The sequence below is a fragment of the Rhinopithecus roxellana genome, chromosome 3 (assembly GCF_007565055.1).
Source record: "Rhinopithecus roxellana isolate Shanxi Qingling chromosome 3, ASM756505v1, whole genome shotgun sequence".
Classification (NCBI taxonomy): Eukaryota; Metazoa; Chordata; class Mammalia; order Primates; family Cercopithecidae; genus Rhinopithecus; species Rhinopithecus roxellana.
In genome coordinates, this window is record NC_044551.1 from 129,379,509 (window position 1) to 129,393,704 (window position 14,196).

General features: G+C 39.5%; 1 long non-coding RNA gene across 1 annotated transcript in view; it reads right to left on the bottom strand.

The window, feature by feature from the left end:
• LOC115896405 overlaps positions 1 to 12,678 on the bottom strand; it is a 76,927-nt gene extending 64,249 nt beyond the window's left edge. Inside the window, exons 1-2 of the long non-coding RNA XR_004056263.1 lie at positions 12,530 to 12,678; positions 2,705 to 2,776 (exon numbers count right to left, since the gene is read on the bottom strand). This is a non-coding gene — a long non-coding RNA (uncharacterized LOC115896405). The remainder of the gene's footprint in view (positions 1 to 2,704; positions 2,777 to 12,529) is intronic.
• Between the last annotated feature and the right edge of the window lie 1,518 nt (positions 12,679 to 14,196).

The following is a 14,196-nucleotide window of genomic DNA, read 5'->3' on the forward strand; positions in this document are numbered from 1 at the left end:
AGTGGAGGCCAGGGCTGTTGTCAAACATCCTATAATGCACGGGACAGCCTCCACCACAAAAAATTATCTGGTCCCAAACGTCACTAGGGCCGAGGTGGAGCTCTATGAATACAATGGCTAGGCAGATAGCTGAGTCATGAAACAGGTAGGTCACCTGGAGAGATAAGCACCCTCACCTTTACCAGGCTGTGCCCATGTAAGAATGAGGGCCTGCTGCTGCAATCCTCCAGTTCCTCCTAAGTCATCAATCTAGATTTTATAGGAACTCATCTGACTTTTGAATCATGGTGATGACTCACCAATTCTTTTAACATACTAAATTTATGGGGGGAAGGGGACTGTCAGATTCAGACTGCAGGCTGCTGGTGTGCCACCTCTGTTTTAAGTCTTAGATGGCAGACACCCAGCTGCATTCCCCTAGCCTGCAAGAGAAATTGTTCAAAGGAAATATGGCCACTTGAACTATTCTGCAATTCTCTAAGGTTAAATAGTTTTTCAGGGACAAGCGACTGTCTAGTTGCACAACTAGGAAAAACATGCAGTGAATGATGAGGAGCAGCACGTTAAATGCATTTTTCTTATTCAGTCTTGAATTTAGCCTATATTCAGCTTTTGTTTATGTTAATGCCAACTTGATTTTCTCTTCCTTTAAGTCAGATTTAATCCAGGATCCCCAGTGCTGCTCAGAGGAGATAAAGCAAAAGCTGACTGGGCACGGTGGCTCACGCCTGTAATCCCAACATTTTGGGAGGCCGAGGCAGGCAGATCACCTGAGGTCAGGAGTTCAAGACCAGCCTGACGAACATGGTGAAACCCAATCTCTACCAAAATACAAAAATTAGCCAGGTGTGGTGGCAGGCGCCTGTAATCCCAGCTACTTGGGAAGCTTAGGCAGGATAATTGCCTGAACCCAGGAGGCGGAGGTTGTAGTGAGCTGAGATCATGCCATTGCACTCCAATCTGGGAGCCTGGGCAAAAACTCCGTCCCAAAAAAAAAAAAAAAAAAAAGTAAAAGCCTTTCCAAAAGAGGCCACAGCCTTTCTAATGAGCTGTCCTCAGCCTCAGCGCCTTTGAATGCTGTAACTTTCTTAGGAGGAGTAGTTACTGCAGAGCCCTCATGTTTCACCACGGCATGAAATTTGAAAGCTCCAGAAACATTTTTTTTTTTCCCAGCAGGGGAACACAGGGATTCAACAGAATCTCTGCTATGAGGAGCCTGGTTAGATATGAAGAGGTGTCAACACCTTTCCTCACTACTTCCTTTCGGGATCTCTGCTATGCCTAGTAGTGAGGAAAGGTGTTGACACCTCTTCATATCTAACTAGGCTCCTCATTGGTATCATTAATTAAAAACCACCCGACTGGCCCTGGACTTCTTACTGCTCACTGATGGAACTTTTATCTGGCCTTTTTCCAGGTTCAGACACCTGACTTGCACAGCAGACACTCACTTTGGAGCACTTGGCATGGACTTTCTCAAATAACTAAATAGTGATTCAGTGTTCTATCACCTAATACTATCTGGAAGTTCTGGAACCCGAAGGTGAGGTTGCTTACTGGTAACTTTGAAGAGAAGGTGACAATACATTATGGTTTCTAAAGCACTTTCAGCTCATTTCACATTGTTTTCATATCTATTGTGACTGTGATACACAGAGTACGCCTGTGAACTCTGTAGGATTGGTCTTACTATACACATTTCATTGATAGTACAACTAACTTATATAACAATCCATGGGGAAGGTAGTGTAGCACAGACTATGGAGCAGGTTGCCTGGGTTCAAATCCCTGGGTTCAAAGTTGTTTCTTATCAACTGTACAAGCTTGGACACGTTTCTTTATTTTTCTGTGTTTCATTTTCATCATCTGCAAAATGGGAATAATAGCATTCACCTGATATGGTTTGGATGTGCATCCGCTCCCAGTCTCATGTTGAAATGTGATCCCCAATGTTGGAGGTGGAGCTTGGTGGGAGGTGTTTTGGTCATGGAGGCAGATTCCTTGTGAATGTCTTGGTGCTGTCCTTGAAGTAATGAGTGATTTCTCACTCTGTTAGTTCACATGAGAGTTAGTTGTTTAACAGAGCCTGACATCTCTCTTGCTCCCCCTCTTGCCATGTGACATGCCTGCTTCCCCTTCACCTTCTGCCATAATTATAAGCTTACTGAGGCCTCATAAGAAGTCAAGCAGATGCTGGTGCCATGCTTCTACAGACTTCAGAACCATGAGCCAAATAAATGTCTTTTCTTTATAAATTACCCAGTCTTAGGTATTCCTTTATAGCAATGCAAAATGTACTAACACACTACCTCATAGGGTTGTCATGAGACTTAAAAGAGTAAACATATATGTAAAGTACTTAGGAAATGGCCCGGCACAAAGTAAACACTGTAGCATTAACTACTAATGTCATTTTCCAGAAGAGAAAACCAAACTACTGGATATCCCTGGCAGTCTGACAGCTGGGAACAGACTCAACCATTTTACTGTCACTCAACAAAGAAATCAAGAAGCAAAGTGCAGAGTGATATGTCAGTTGCCCATCATGCAAGAGGGACATTGAGAATTTGAAACCTTGGTCCCTTGACTTCATATACAGTGTCTTTCCATCTCACCATGTGGCCTTGGGTATGATAGCATGCCTGGGAAAACAAGCAATGAAGGTGTAAAGATGTATGCAACACAGAAACTTGTTAAATCTTACTTTGAACAGTACCAAGAAAGTCTTCATGAAGTGCTGAAGTATATGAAGACTATGGCCCTCTGGAACCAAAAGCTGTGGGAGCAAGAATAAAATTAATCAGTCCAGAAACACAGTTCCTGAAAACTTGTGGAGCTATTACCATTATCTCTGAAATGTGTATGCCAATACATTGGCAAAAGCACTCACTTCCCATAGAAAGTTCTTTGAGTTCAGTTACACATACCAAGCTGAGCTGGAAGTGAAAATAATTGCCTACTCCAGCACTGGAGAGTTTCAAATATATAGCAACTTGCTGGGTGTCCAGAAATTGATCACTTCATCATCCAACAATCCAGCCAGGAGAGCAATTGCTCCAGTAGGAAGGTTAACAGGCAAGAAAATGAATCAGTGTCTTATGGTCACAAATATGTTTTTGCTGCTCTCCCTAAAAATTGCTGTGATTTTTTATTAAGTTTGGATGCCTAGGTATTTTACTGCTGAGGCTATCAAGCCATTGAGCTATTGTTACAACAACTGACCGTGCCATGATAGCATTATCATGGCTGTTTTTCTGTTGTTATGTGGTCAGCATTATGGATTGGGAATAAATTTGAGCTATGTGCTGATCTGCTTTCCAGCATGCAGCATTATTGATTCTGAAGGAGCTTTAGCTTTGTAGACTGTGGATGTATATTGAGAATAATATCAGGGTGCAGATATTACCAAACCTTTATATGTTTGGTTTGTTTCCTAATAAAACACCCATAAGATCTTCCAAGGGGCCCACCTCAGTTAAGCTAGGAATTCACTCAGCCTATTAATATACTAAAATGCCAAGTCAGGGCTTCTCTGATTGTTGCTGCATGCAGTAGGATGTGACAGTTTTTAGAAGGGGCTTGTTTAAAAGCTTTGCACTTCCTTGGAAGAAGGTTCATGTAATATGACTAAATAATTATTACGATCATCATACATATTCATTAGATAAAATTATTTTTCAAGTATATACAGAACAAAATATGCTAGGTTTTAATTCTAAAATAGGATGACACCATTAGTTTTCTTTTTGTTTTGTTTTTTTTTTTTTTGAGATGGAGTCTCACTCTGCTGCCCAGGCTTGAGTGCAGTGGCACGATCTCAGCTCCCTGCAACCTTTCTCTCCCAGGCTCAAGCGCTTCTCCTGCCTCAGCCTCCCTAGTAGTTGGGATTACAGGTGTGCACCACCACATACAGCTAATTTTTTTTTTTTTTTTTTTTTTTTTTTGTATTTTTGGTAGAGACACAGTTTCACCATGTTGCCCAGGCTGGTCTCGAACTCCTGGGCTCAAGTGATCCACCTGCCTTAGCCTCCTAAAGTGCTAGGATTACAGGCATGAGCCACCACACCTGGCCAGGATGACACCTTTATAATGTAGGTGTGCCTCGCTTTAAATTAACCAGTAGTTTTCTGAAATGTCAAATGTGTGTAGTTATGTTCAAGCTGGACAAATCTCTCCCTAAGTGTATGTTATCTAACTAGTATCTTTTATACAGAGGCCTTGCTCACTCAAACCTAGTCTCTCTTTAGTTACCAAGAGCATAACTAGATAATCTTTTGAGGCCACTCATTCCCAGTTCAACATTCCATTCAACATTATCTATACAGAGATCTTATGTGTAATATTCAGAAAACAAAAGACTTAATTTGAGAAGAGCCAGAGTGAAACTAGAAACAGATTTACTTGGCAATTAAGTTAGATAAATATCAGTAATTCCAGCATATATTACACAGGTGTGGTCTTATTTCATCTTTCCTCACAAAGGAATTAGTATAGTCTTTTGGCCCTGGGTGGCTTAGGTCAGAGTCCTCTTCTTGCATCATTATCCTTTGGGATTCTTGATGACACTCCCCGTGGGGGTTCTCAGGTTATCGCTGCATTCTCTCAGGGTTCCCCTCTACCTTCAGAAAGTTTCTTTGTTACAGCACATTCAGCTGTTGGTGCTTTCACCCTGACTTCTTGATCTCCTCTGCACATTTAAGCAGGGCTTTATCTGATGCTGACAGTTTGGCTGTGCTTGCCATGGTAACATTCTCTGCATCTAGTCCCAGGTTTGCACATCTTACTGTGGTTCCCCTGCCTCTTAGGTTAGGTCTCAGACATACCCCACAATCTTTCTCAGCTGGGCTACAGAACATCTCCTGGCATCTGGGGAGCTCAGGACAAGAGGATAGAGAAGATGTGACTCTGGACTCCTAGCTATGCTTCAGCTCAGGCAGCGTGACTTTGAGCTCTATTATGTATTGCATTCTGGGTAAGATTTCTTTCGAAGCAAGATTTTCTTGGCAAACAAGCAAATGGAGAAGTTTACATACTAAAATGATGGCAAGTACTTCTTTCTTAAGTCACCATGTGGTCAGGGAACCTTCTGTTTATATTCACTTTCTGGTTACCTATTACTATGTTACAAAGCCATACAAAACTTGGCAGCTTAAACAGACAAGCATTTTATTATATCTCCAGATGTCATGGATCAGAAATTCAGAGAAGCATCAGGCTCAGCTGGGTGGGTTTTTTTTCTCTACATGGCTTGAAGGAGCTCACTTGGGGGTATTCAACTCTTAGGTGGGTCTGAATGGTCCACAACAGCTTCTCTCTCATGTCACTTGATGGTGACAGCAGGAAGTCTGGGCTTAGCTGGATCTGTCAACCCAAAGTGCCTACATGTGGCTACTCCAGTATGGCATTCTCAGGAAAACTGGACTTCTTATATAGAGGCTCAGATATCTGAAAAATACCGTTCTAAGAAACAGAAAGTGAAAACCTACAGATGTTTAGGGCCTGGGCTCAGAAAGCTGGCACAGTGTCACTTCTGCTATTATTCCATTGGTCAAAGCAGTTACAGAGCCCATCTACATTCAAAGGGAAGGCAATAGACCTCTACTAAAAATAGTAGCAAAGAATTTGTGGCCATTTTTAATCTACCGTAGTTACAGACCTTTAAATGCTGCCATCTTTAACCCAAATGACCATATGGTCAGTGACTTCACCACTCCCACTTCTCTTTCTGATCTCAGTTCACTTTCTCATCTTGCACTCTACCCTGGCAAAGATAATCATGCTGCTGATTTGATGTATACTGACCAGTCTAAGGAATCATGGCCTCACATTGTTCACTATACATTTCTGAACTGACTTCCAAGAGCACCATCTGCATTCTCTATTAGTCCTTACCACTTTGTAAAGTGCGGAGTTTCCCTTCGGCTACGGTTGTCATATAAAAGAAGGGGCATGTAGTTAAACTTGAACTTAAGACAAACAACAAACTTTTTTATTATTATAAGAATGTCTCAAATATTGCATGGGACATACTTATACAAAACAATTGTTTAATCCCACAGCCCTAATATTTTACTGACATGATTAAAGCAATTACTTATACACATATCACAGTTTAACAATGGAGACAAGAGTCACAGAATTATTTTAATTCTTTGACTTTTCTTTCCCATAACATGTGGTTTATTATCACACTGATTAGGTGAGGGTGAGAGGAATCCAATACTGAGATCAATCAAATGTTATGACTACCACTTTGCCTAAATATATTAATACATAAATGGCTTTTACTAAACAAACTTTTTTGTTTAGCAAATCCTTCTATCATTCCTTTTTGAAGTTAAAAAAAAAAGCCTCTGCATTTAAATGTAGCTACATTGCCAATGTAAAGTTAGTCAAAAGTATTTATTGTGTACTTTATGATAAGTCGGTAACAATCAGCATGTGCTTCTTGACTGGGAGGAGTTCAGAGTCTAGGAAGGATAGAGAAATGTGAATAGATTATCACAGAGCAATGTAATAGGACTTAAAATAAAATAAGAAAAGGGTTCAGCAGGTATGACAAAAAAGGCTTAGGGAATTTGACATCATAGAGGAGGGAATATTTGGTCTGATCTTGAAGAAGAAGTAAGAATTACCCAGGCAGAAAAGGAAGCCAAAGTCATTCTCAGCAGAAAACAAAAACAAATAAACTTGTACAAATGAACATCTATGAGGGATCCTGCCATGTTTGTGTAGCAGAGAAGGCTCTTGGTCTAGTCAAAGCTGGAGAAGAGGCACTGGAGCCCCATTTGCTCAAATTCACCCATACTACAAATACATGAAAAGGATGAGGTCCCTAATTCATCCTAACATTTAGCAACAGCAAGAGGAAGACTAACAAAAGCAAGTGATCACAAGGCCCAACAAATAATCAAAATAAAGGCAAGAGGAAAGATGCCCAACTTCAGCAAGGATGAAAAGAAAATTGGTGCTGTAGCTCCCACAACTGTAATTCTCCTCTCACTATGGCAAAAGCTAATTTTCTCCATGAGAGTGGCTTGGAAGATTACAGAAAATAATTTACAAGCTTTCAGTTTTAGAGGTAATCAGCAAAATATTTCTCAGATTCACTGTGTGAAAAAAGGAGCAAAAATTCTTCTAACGATTCCATTAGAAATGCTATGATAGCGAGGTCCCAAGCAAGCTAGAAAGCAGGTTGCTGTGCACACAGAAGCCATGTATGTTTGGGTACTGCATACTTGTAATTTAGGATTAATGATAGTTCAGTGGTCCAACATGGACAGGAAAACATGGTGAAGAGCCAAGACTCAATGATGACAAAACAGCAGAAACATCTTTTTGATGTCTGATACACCTTCAATTATTTGATGTTTTTCATAACTGATTTTATAAACCTAATTATTAAAACACGAAAGAGAAATGAGATATCTTGACACACCTATTGGAATGGCTCAAAATTAAAAAAAAAAAAAAATCTGACAGTGCCAAATGCTGAACAGAATGGAAACCAACTTGAATCTTTATATATTGCTGGTGGGATTTCCACATTGGGGAAATGTTTGGCAGTCTATAAAGTGAAGGTTACATGAAGGTATTTACCCTAGAGAACTAAAAGCCTATGTCCACATAAAAACCTGCATTTGAATGTTTAAGCAATCTTATCCATAAATGCTTAAAGTTGAAAACAACCCAAAATGTCTATCAGGTGAATAGAGAAATCGTTATATCTATATAGCAATAAAAAGGAAAGAACTACAGATACACACCACAGCATGGATGAATCTAAGAAGCATTATGCTAAGAGAAAGAAGCCAGACTCAGAAGAATACATATTGAATGATTCAATTTATATGATATTTGGAAAAGAAAAAACCATGGGACAGAAATTTGATCAGTGGTTGCCAGTGTCTGGAAGTGGAGAAGGCAGATTGACTCCTACAAAGGGTCATGAGGAAATAAATCTGTATCTTGACTTTGGTGATTGTTATCTGGTGTATAAATTTGTCAAAATTCATTGAGTTGTACACATAAACACAGTGAATTTTATTGTATATAAATTATATCTTAAAACAAAATGAACTTTCATGTCTAAGACAGAAAAAAACTTGAGTTGAAGAAAGCATTATCTTGATTTTTTGTTTGATTATGGTTTGACTATTTTCACTACTGAAGACTTTCGATCTTTATCCTTTTGTTGGCAATAATTTATATCCTATATATCCAGTGGTAGACTTGAATGTCAACCAACCATTTTCAGCCAGTTTTGAGATAATTAAGCCCTAATAACTACAACATCCATACTATGTAATGAACAAATGTCTCTTATCTGAAGCTAGAGAGGTCCTAGTTATGTACCATCTTTGAGAAAATTGAGGAAAAGGTCACTTAAGTTATTTTCTCTGTTTTATGGTTTAGATGAGGAACTCTGTTTGAACTTATAGCTAATGTAGATTAAACTGGTAAAAAGAGACCACTTAGGCATATTAGCATAATGTAGCCAAGTAAGTATGTTTTTGGGCACTTTTTAGTGTTATGAAGTAGTTCTGAATGCTACAAAGGGAAAATACGGAAAGATTCCTTTTACTAGTTTGTCTCTGCACCAACTGTTTTTGCTTTCTTAGTTAGAACACTAACAGAGCGTAGTTTCAAACCATAAAACCAAGACTAATTCACCAGGGCAGTCAGCCTTACCTCCCAAAAACACATTTCTTTTTTTTTTTTTTTTTTTTTTTTTTTTTTTTTTTTTTTGAGGCGGAGTCTCGCTCTGTCGCCCAGGTTGGAGTGCGGTGGCGGATCTCGGCTCACTGCAAACTCCGCCTCCCGGGTTTACGCCATTCTCCTGCCTCAGCCTCCCGAGTAGCTGGGACTACAGGCGCCCGCCACCTCGTCCAGCTAGTTTTTTGTATTTTTTAGTAGAGACGGGGTTTCACTGCTTATCTTCCTTGTTTAGATAGCCCTGGTGTTGGAATATAAAATTCCTGAGGTGATCCCTAAATAGACAGGGCAGTGCTTCTTTCATGAATAGCTAATTTGAGTCAATAAAATGTTTGTCAAAGGGGCAGGAAAAAAAAAATCAGTGGGTCTCAAGAAATACAACAAAGGAGTAACACTTAGACTAATTTTCTACTGTGAAATCTGAGGTATCTCAGGAGACATCTGGCACTAAGTTTACAACCAGGTACTCATAAAGGGAGAGCCAGGGGAGAAAATTAACTTTAAAATTCATCGAGCTGTAAATTCAGACATCCAAAACATAAGATGGAACGACGGGGGAGTAAAAGTGTAAGGTTGTTGTGTGCAATCAAATTTAAGTTGTTGTCATCTTGAAATAAACTGTTATAAGATGTTGTATGTAAGCCTTATGGTAACCAAAAAGCAAAAATATATAGAAGACAAACAAAACAAAAATAAAAAAAGATTCAAAACATATTACTACAGAAAACCATCAAGCCACAAACAAAGACAGCAAGAGAGAAAAAAAGAAACAAAATATCTACAAAACAACCAGAAAACAATTAACAAAATTACAGTAATAATAAGTCCTTACCTATAAATAATTACCTTGAATGTAAATGGATTAGATTCTCCAATAAAAAGACATAGAGCAAATAAATGGATAAAGAAAACCATGACCCAATTACATGCTGCCAAAAGAATTTTTGTTTTCTAGGAATATCCATATGTATGTCAGACTAAATAAACTTTAAGTGAAAAACTGTAAAAAAAGACAAAGAAGGATGTTATGTAATGATAAACTGGTGATTTCATCAAGAAGATTAGACAATTATAAATATATATGCATATGCACCCAACAGTGGAGCACCTAAATACATAAAACAAATATTAAGACTATTTAGAGGGATATAGATTGCAATACAGTAATAATATGAGACTTCAGTACAACACTTTTAGTAATGGACATGTGGAAACATTGGACTTGAACAACACTTTAGACTAAATGATCAAACAGGCATATACAGAACATTCCATCCAACAGCAACAGAATACACATTTTTCTCAAGTGCACACAGAACACTCTCCAGGATAGGTAATATGTTAGGCCACAAGACAAGTCTTAGCAAATTTAAGATTAAAACCATATCAAGTATCTTTCTCATCACAATAAAAGAATAAATGAATAGCAGAAGGAATCTAGGAAAACTCATGAATATATGAAATGAAACAACATGTTCCTGAACAACCAATCAATCAACAAAGAAATTAAAAGAGAAATTTAAAAACATCTTGAGACAAACAAAAATAGGAATACAACATGAGAAAATGTATGGAATCCAGCAAAAGCAGTTGTAAGAGGAAACTTCATAGCAATAAATGCCTATATCATAAAAGAAGAAAGGTAGCAAACAAACAAACAACAACAACAATGTTGTGCCCCAAGGAAATAGAAAAAGAAGAACAAAGTAATCTCAATGTTATGAAAAGGAAAGAAATAATGCATACCAGAGCAGAAATAAATAAAATAGAACTTAGAAAGATAATACAAAAGATCAACACAAATGAAAGTTGGGTTTTTTTTTTTTTTTTTGAGAAGACAAAATTTACAAACCTTAAGCTAGACTAACCAAGAGAAAAAGAGAAAATATTCAAATAAATGAAACCAGAAATGAAAGAGGAGATATTATAACTGATACTACAAAAATACAAAGGATCATAAGAACAATTATATGCCAAAAAATTAGATAACTTAGAATGGTTAAATTCCTAGACACATACAACCTCCAAACACTGAATCATAAAGAAATAGGAAATCTGAACAAACCAATAATGAGTTATGAGAAATCCATAGTCTCCCATTTAAAAAAAAAAAAAAAAAAAAAAAAAGCCCAAGACCTGATGGCTTCACTACTGAATTTAACCAAATGTTTAAAGAATAACTAATGTCAATTCTCCACAAACTTTTACAAAAAATTAAAGAGGAAGGAATATTTTCAGACCTATTTATGAGGCCAGCATGGTTCTGATACCAAAGCCAGGCAAAGACATCATAAGAAAAGAAAGCTACCAGACGATATCTTTGTTAACATCAGTGCAAAAGTCTCAACACAATAGCAGCAAACAAAATTCAACTACACATTAAAAGGATCACTCACCATGATGAAGTGAGACTTACTCCTGGGATAGAAGGATGATTCAACACTCACAAACCAATAAATGTGATAGACTACATTAACAGAATGAGGGACAGAAAATTACATAATCACGTCGTCAGATGAAGGAAGTCATTTGACAAAATTTTTCATGATGTTCTTTCATGATAAAAACACTCAACAAACTAGCTATGGAATAACAGTAATTCAACACAGTAAAGATGATATGCAAGAAACTCACAGCTAACATTATGCTCAATGGTGAAAAATTGGAACCCTTTCCTCTAGAATCTAGCACAAGACAAGCATGCTCACTCTCACCACTTACATTCAACAGTTTGGAAGTCCTTGCAGACCAATAAAGTAAGAGAAAGAATGAAAAGGCATCCAAAAGATGGCCGAATAGGAACAGCTCTGGTCTGCAGCTCCCAGCGAGAGCGACACAGAAGGCAGGTGATTTCTGCATTTAAAACTGAGCCACCCAGTTCATCTCACTGGGACTGGTTGGACAGTGGGTGCAGCCCACAGAGGGCGAGTTGAAGCAGGGTGGAGCATCACCTTACCCTGGAAGTGCAAGGGGTCAGGGAATTCTCTCCCCTATCAAAGGGAAGCTGTGAGAGACTGTACTAGGAGGAACAGTACACTCTGGCCCAGATACTGTGCTTTTCCCATGATCTTCCTAACCAGCAGACCAGGAGATTCCCTCTGGTGCTATGCTACCAGGGCCCTGGGTTTCAAGCACAAAACTAGGAGGCCATTTGAGCAGACACCGAACTAGGTGCAGGAGTTTTTATTCATACCCCAGTGGCATCTGGAATGCTAGTGAGACAGAATCGTTCACTCCCCTGGAAAGACGGCTGAAGCAAGGGAGCCAAGTGGTCTGGCTCGGCAGGTGCTACCCCTATGGAGCCCAGCAAGCTAAGATTCACTGGTTTGAAATTCTCACTACCAGCACAGCAGTCTGAGCTTGAACTGGGACACTCAAGCTTGGTGGGGAGAGAGATATCTGCCATTGCTGAGGCTAGAGTAGGTGGTTTTACCCTCACAGTGTAAACAAAGCCACCGGGAAGGGAAGTTCGGACTGGGCAGAGCCCACTGCAGCTCAGCAAGGCAGCTCAGACTGCCTCTCTATACTCCTCCTCTCTGGGCAGGGCATTTCTTAAAAAAAAAGGCAGCAGTCTCAGCCAGGGACTTATAGATAAAAGCCCCATCTCTCTGGGACAGAGCATCTGTGGGAAGGGGTGGCGGTGGGCACAGCTTCAGCAGACTTAAACATCCCTGCCTGACAGCTCTGAAGAGAGCAGTGGACATCCCAGCACAGTGTTTGAGTTATGATAAGGGACAGACTGCCTCCTCAAGTGGGTCCCTGACCCCCATGTATCCTAACTGGGAGACACCTCCCAGTAAGGGCCGACAGTCACTTCATACAGGAGAGCTCTGCCTGGCATCTGGTGAGTGCCCCTCTGGGACAAAGCTTCCAGAGGCAGCAATCTTTGTTGTTTTGCAGGGTCCGCTGGTGATACCCAGGCAAACAGGTCTGGAGTGAACTCCAGCAAACTCTAGCAGACCTGCAGCAGAGGGGCCTGACTGTTAGAAGGAAAGCTAATAAACAGAAAGGAAAAGTATCAGCATCAACAAAAAGGACTTCTACTCAGAGACCCCATCCAAAGGTAACCAACATCAAAGACCAAAGGTAGATAAATCCGTGAAGATGGGGAGAAACCAGTGGAAAAAGGATAAAAATTCCAAAAACCAGAATGCCTCCTCTCCCCTGAAGGATCACAACTCCTCTCCAGCGAGGGAAAAAACTGGACAGAGAATGAGTTTGACGTTTTGACAGAACTAGGCTTCAGAAGGTGGGTAATAACAAACTCCCCAGAGCTAAAGGAGCATGTTCTAACCCAATGTGAGGAAGCTAAAAACCTCGAAAAATGGTTCGATGTATTGCTAGCTAGAAGAAGAACATAAATGACCTGATGAAGCTGAAAACACAGCACGAGAACTTCATGAAGCATGCACAAGTATCAATAGCCGAATTGATAAAGCAGATGAAAGGATATCAGAGATTGAAGATCAATTCAATGAAATAAAGCAAGAAGATAAGATTAGAGAAAAAAGAGTGAAATGAACAAAGCCTCCAAGAAATATGGTTCTATGTGAAAAATCAAATCTATGTTCAATCGGTGTACCTGAAAGTGACAGGGAGAATGGAATCAAGTTGGAAAACACTCTTCAGGGTATTATCCAGGAGAACTTCCCCAACCTAGCAAGGCAGGCCAACATTCAAATTCAGGAAATACAGGGAACACCACAAAGATACTCTTCGAGAAGAGCAACCCCAAGACACACACTTATCAGATTCACAAAAGTTGAAATGAAGGAAAAAATGTTAAGGGCAGCCAGAGAGAAAGGTTAGGTTACCCACAAAGGGAAGCCCATCAGACTAACAGTGGATCTCTGGGCAGAAACCCTACAAGCCAGAAGAGAGTGGGGGCCAATATTCAACATTCTTAAAGAAAAGAATTTTCAACCCAGAATTTCATATCCAGCCAAACTAAGCTTAATAAATGAAGGAAAAATAAAATCCTTTATGGACAAGCAAATGCTGAGAGATTTTGTCACCACCAGGCCTGCCTTACAGGAGCTCCTGAAGGAAGCACTAAACATGGAAAGGAACAGCCAGTATCAGCCCACTGCAAAAACGTAACAAATTGTAAAGACCATAGACACTATCAAGAAACTGCATCAACTAACAGGCAAAATAACCAGTTAGCATCATAATGACAGGATCAAATGCACACATAACAATATTAACCTTAAATGTAAATAAGCTAGATGCCCCAGTTAAAAGACACAGACAAGCAAACTGGTTGAAGAGTCAAGGCTATCTGTGTGCTGTATTCAGGAGACCCATCTCGTGCAAAGACACACACAGGCTCAAAATAAAGGGAGGGATGAATATTGACCGAGCACATGAAAGGCAAAAGAAAAAGCAGGGGTCGCAATCCTAGTCTCTGATAAAACAGACTTTAAACCAACAAAGATCAAAAGAGACAAAGAAGGGCATTACATAATGGTAAAGGGATCA